The following is a 6,174-nucleotide window of genomic DNA, read 5'->3' on the forward strand; positions in this document are numbered from 1 at the left end:
CCTCCCTGCGCGGGCCGGGCGGAGGAGCGGGCCGGGCCGCCCAGCAAAGCAGCCTCCAGGGCGGGGGCCGCCTTGGCCCCTCAACTGTCTTCTCCACCCGCCCTCTCAGCCTGTTCTCCTTGCAGGGCTGTTGCGAGACTAAAACGGAGAGTTGGAGAATCAAGCGCATAGCTGTCGACTTCCCCCTTTTCTAAGGGAAATTCCCTTATTCCGAATAGGATTCCTCGCAAGACAAGGGGAAAGTTGACGGCTATGATCACACTGAGCTCGTGGGAGGAGGACGTGGAGGGGTTGCTCTTTAAATAAATTGGCATTAAAAAATCGACACGAAGGGTTCTAATGCCTAATGATTTCACTGCTCTCCTCCAACATCCCAGCCTTCTGCTTCCCGGTGATGCCTTTGGGTTCCAGCACATTATGCACGTTTGTCACGCGTTTCTAATGGTAAAAGCCCGGGATGTGGTGGCCTTTTAAGGGAGCCATTTTTTGCTCCAGCCCTTTGGATAGGGAGGGTGGAGGTGGAGCGTGGCCGCGATCTTCCCTCTACTCCTGGCACCGATCCGGACGCTCCGGCTCCAAAGGGGAGGAGCTTTTAGCAATCAGAATCTCACTTTTCCCAGTTTCCTTTGGGGGAAAACCCTTTAAATTACTACACAAGGAGTATCTTACTCCCTTGCAAATGTCAAAAAATGTCTTCTTTTGTATCATCTGATTATTGCAATAAATGTGTGCATTTTACCATTTATGATGGAAATGTCAGTTGATTCAAGATTGGGGGGTTTAATTTTGACAGAAATGACAAGTGTTACCAAATAAGTTATTGTTTGTTGTCCAAAATTAATTTCCTGGATATTTGGGTGATACCAATGTAGATACATTGTCAAAATAATTAGTCTTATACAGTGCTGTTTTTCTAGGAAAAAAGGTGTTGGAACTCACCATGGATGCCTCCCATTGCCTCTCTCAGGTGTAAACTGCACCCACCTGAGGAAAAAATCCCTGGTTTTATAGATGATCTTGGCACCACAAATGGTAATAGCAACTCAATGGAAAACAGCCAATCTGACACAGGACGCCTGGTACCACTCGCCCTGGAATATAGCTATATATTTGATTGGTTTGATTGAAGAAAGCCTTCTTCTAAAAATGCTGCATATCTTTTTTTGCAACATAGAGAATCAGATTCTGTGTAACAAGCCACAATTTTCAGAGTAGTTTAACAATCAACCCTTCATCCCAAGGAACTCAGAGAAGTAATTGTAGCCCTATGAGGGGACCGGGGGTCTCCTAACAGCTTTTGGCACCCTTAATGAACTACAGCTCCCATAATTCTTTGGAAGAAACCCTGAGTTTTTAAAACGGCATGATGGTGCATTAAATGTACAGTGGTACCTTGGGTTACATACGCTTCAGGTTACAGACTCCGCTAGACCAGAAATAGTGCTTCAGGTTAAGAACTTTGCTTCAGGATGAGAACAGAAATCGCGCGGCGGCAGCAGGAGGCCCCATTAGCTAAAGTGGTGCTTCAGGTTAAGAACAGTTTCAGGTTAAATACGGACCTCTGGAACGAATTAAGTACTTAACCTGAGGTACCATTGTATAGTGCAGATGGGCCCTATCAACTGGAAAAGGAAAAACAAGGAGCAGCGTAATTCGCTGATTGCAGGGGCTGGCTGGCTGGAACGCTGAAGAGAAGCTGCTTCTGTCTAGAGGAACTTACCAGTACACTGCAACCTTTTGTTGGAGCTCCAACTTGCTACTTCCCTTTGCTTTCACTCTTGGCCTGCTAGGAGGCAGGCAGGCAGGCAGGTGTACCAACTGGACCCACAACAATCTCAGCTTACCCATCCGCATGGCACAGTCATGCGTTCAATGGTTTTGTTTCCCCCGGCGTGGGAGAAGATGGCTCACAGGTTGCATTTCCGACTTTGCTCTGCAAAATTCTGAAAAGGGTACTTTTCCATCAGCCAACAAGTACATCCATTTGCTATTTATTTTCAGTTGACACCCAAGGTGCTATCAACAATACAAATATAAAAAGAAAGTGTCTATAATTCATGTGTTCCATAATGGGCAATTCACACCATTTATCTAAATCATGTTCTCTTAAGCATTTTGAACTCAAATCCCATTTTTTAATCTGGCTGTATTGTGCCCGCATACCCTGTGCTAAAGTTTATTGCACACAGCAGAGAAGCCCTAATGGATTGAGATGGATAACAATATGACATGTCTGCATTGTTTTTCTGTAAGCTGCTTGAACCTTGTGTAAATCTTCTGCTTTCAGTGCTACTGGTTGAAACTTTGGCTTCAGAAGACAGATATGAAGTCCCAGAAAACCAATATGAAGCCTGATACGGAAGGGGGGGCATGTCTTCTTCACCTTCTTCTTCGCTACAATATATCCATTTATTTCCAATTGTCAATGTCAAAAGGGACTAAAATCTATAAAATTCATAGAAAATCAACGTGCCAATTTGCTCAATTTCTCTAGGACTCCATGACACCTCCCCTGTCCTCCATAATCCCTCAAGCAAGGTGTCAAGACCCTAATCCTGTCAAATCACTCTGCCAAGCCTTTCCTCCAGGCAATGCCAGTACATGGACCATTGTCTTCTCATCACCGGTACTCAGGATGTGCCTAGGTACTCAGGACGTGCTTATCTGCGCATATCTCCAGCTCTGCATATTCCCCCCTCCCTCCTCCATATGTTAATCCTGTGTAACCCAACCTCTTCTTAATGTATTCATGATGTAACTGGGATGTGTTTTGCACTGTATTCTGGGACATGGAGGGAAGTTTCAAAAGTTCATGTCATCCCTTTCTCGCTGTTCAATCTCGCCTTGAACCTGTTGTGCAATAAACTTGGATCTTCTGCAGCTTGCTCCTGTCTCCGGCTGAGCTCATTTTTCTCCGCAGGGACCCGCGGACTTAGTCCGACGAGCTGGGTCACAGAGCAGCCTCGCACCCAGATTTTGCCGTAACAAGCCAAAACAAAAGTGAAAGCATGACAAATCAAATCAAATCAAAACTTTATTAGCAAAGCCAACAGGCCACAGCTATACAAGAGTTAAAAGTGAAAATAGGGATAAAAGGAAGAAAAGAACAAGCAAAAGGAGGTCCGTCAGATGAACAAGTCTGTCACTCAGATGGTGGCCCTCAATTTCGCAGCTCTCTCGATGTACCTCGCGACCTTCTCTGTTATCTGACTATCCGTATCAGATAATAGAAAATACAGTGTAATGTCTGGTGAACGGCCGGGGTTGGAGAGAATGAGTGGAGTAATAATCTCGTTCCTTAGGTCTTTGTAAAGGGGGCAAGATAGAAGGACGTGGGACACTGTTTCCGTGTTACCATCTCCACATGGGCAAAGTCGTTTTTCAAATGGAGTCTTTTGGTAACGACCTTCGAGTACAGCAGAGGGAATAACATCCCATCTAGCCAATGTAAAGGCACGTCTGTATTTTGGGATGGTTAGTTTAAACAAATATGAAGCTGGAGAGTCAAAATGAGAAGGGGGAAAGTAGGTATACCATGGGCAGTTTCTTTAAGATAATCAGGTTGTTTTGTCGTTCAATGTCTTTCAGGCGCTGGCCTATTAGACTCTTTGCTTTAATGAGGCCCATTGATAGTAGGGACTGTGAATGCAGACCGCATGTAAGGAGTTTTTGATGCACAGTTTTGAACCACTTGCTTTTGTGAGGGTCTTGCATTACTAGAGGCAGTAGACCAGGTGGATTTAGATTAAGACGAAGCCAATAGTTGAATGTTCTCTGCCAGGTCTTAGTTTCTACAGATGGAAGGCAGGCCTCGAGTCGTAATGCTGCGTTTGGAACACAGGAGGGGACGCCGAATATCTGCCTTAGAAATTTAGACTGAACAGTTTCAAGACTGGAGCAGTGGTTCCCCGTCCAGATTTGTGCCCCGTACAGTAACTGCGCCAGAGGTTTTGCTTGAAAAACTTCAAGGGCTGCTGGGATGTATCTGCCCCCCTTCGTGTAAAAGAAGCGGGACAGCATCTTGATACTTTGAGCTGCTTTTTCTTTGGCACATTTTTGATGGACATCCCAGGACCCGGTCGACTGGAAAACGATACCCAGATATTTGAAGGCTTTAACCTGTTCAATTGTCTGGTTATCCATCCTCCAGCTGTACTGTCTGTGTTTCCTTGCAAAAACCATAATTTTGGTTTTCTGATAGTTTATTGCAAGTTGCTCTCTCCTACAGTATGCTGAAAATTCACCTATGAGCCTATTTAAGCCTATTCTTGTTCGAGATAGGAGTATCGCATCATCAGCATACAAAAGCACTGATATTGATTTGTCAGCCAGTTTGGGGGCGTGGAAGTCCGGAGATGACAAACAGTTAACCATATCATTGATGTAGATGTTGAATAGAACTGGGGCCAGGATGCAACCTTGCTTGACCCCCTTACTGACAGGAACTGGTCCTATAAGATGGCCATTTAACGAAGTTCTTACATGCAGCACCGTGTCTTTATATAAACAGCTGATCAGAAATAATAGTCTTTTGTCAATACTTGATGTGCTCAATTTATCCCAGAGTCTTACACATGGAATTGAATCGAAAGCAGCCTTTAGACCGATAAAGGCTGCATATAACACCCCACGGGATTTTTTGGCATATTTGTCAATTAAATAGGCTAGGGTGAAGCAATGGTCTATGGTGGATCTGCCTTGCCTGAAACCCGCTTGCTCTTCCGCTAGAATAGCTTCAGTTTCCAGCCAGCTAGTTAGCTTGATATAAAGATATTTGGCATATAGTTTGCTGGGTATAGGCAGAAGGCTGATTGGTCTATAACTCGCCGGGTCTGTCATGGGTCCTTTTTTATAGATTGGGATAATTATTGCCTCAGTCCAACCATCTGGGAGTAAACCCGTTGAGTCGATCCAAGAAAATAAAGACGCCAGCAGGGGGGCCCACCAGCCAATGTTGGACTTCAGAAGTTCGGCAGGGATGTAATCATTCCCTGGGGCCTTGTTGTTCTTTAATTGTGCGATTAAATTCTCAACTTCCTTTGCAGTTACTGGTGGCCAATGAGGTAGGTCCTCCAATTGAATGCATAGTTTGTAATGTTGGGCTTCCTGGTCATAGAACAAAGATTGAAAATGGCGCAACCACTCCATTGGTTCCACTGTACAGATGGAATTAGTACGCTCCTGGTCCAGTAGACCAGATATGGTTCGCCAAAAGCAAGTAGTATCTTTCTCGTGCGATGCCTTAACCAAACTGTGCCATGCGGCTCTTTCAGCTTCCAGTTTCTTTCTCCTTAGTAATTGTTTGTAAGACCGTCTCAGATAAATATAAGCATTAAGTAGGAGGGCAGTCCCTGATTTCCTGTATCTCTGGTAGGCTGTTCTCGTTTGTCTCCTTGTTTGCCTGCACTCCAGGTCAAACCAGCTAGCTCCGTCCTTTGCCCTCTTTGTAGCGGAGCTATGTATCACTGTTGTTAAATGGGGTTTCAATCTTTCCAAAAGTAATTTAAAGCGTTCCATAATCGCATCTACTGAATTGCCTGATACAATAGCGGAGCGAATAAGCTTTAACTCCACTGACTGAAGAAGGAGGGTTAGATTTTCATTCAGTATTGGGGACCATTTGAGTCTTTTGGGGGCAGGTATATCCAAATTTACAGAAGGTATATATTGTGGCTCGGCAATAGAATAGTCAAAAGGCCGACCTGCAAGCTCTAAAATTAGAGGTAGGTGATCACTCAGAGTATTGTGGCCCACTTGGAACTTCCTTACAAAGCTGTGAGCAAATCTTGAGATTAAGATATAATCTATAACGCTTCCCCCAGCCTTGGAGAAATGAGTATATTCCCCGGGGCGGTCCCCCTCTATATTGCCGTTTAATATCAGCAGTTCCCTCCGTCTGGCAGCCTGCACTAAGCAGAGACCTGGGAAATTACTTCTACTATCTTTGGACAGTCGTGTCGCACCAATATCCGTCTGTTCTTCAGGGTCCATAAATAGGTTGAAATGAGTGTATAGACTGTTGTCATCTGTTCCTATACGAGCGTTGAAGTCTCCACACACAATAATCAGGGCAGACGGGTAAGTAGATTCGAGAGGCTCTAAAAACGCCTCTAGCTCAGCCCATGTAGCCTTGACAACGGGGTTTTTTTGGCCTGGGGGAATATAGACATTGAC

This window comes from Podarcis melisellensis (genome assembly GCF_964234715.1).
Source record: "Podarcis melisellensis genome assembly, chromosome: 8".
Taxonomy (NCBI): Eukaryota; Metazoa; Chordata; class Lepidosauria; order Squamata; family Lacertidae; genus Podarcis; species Podarcis melisellensis.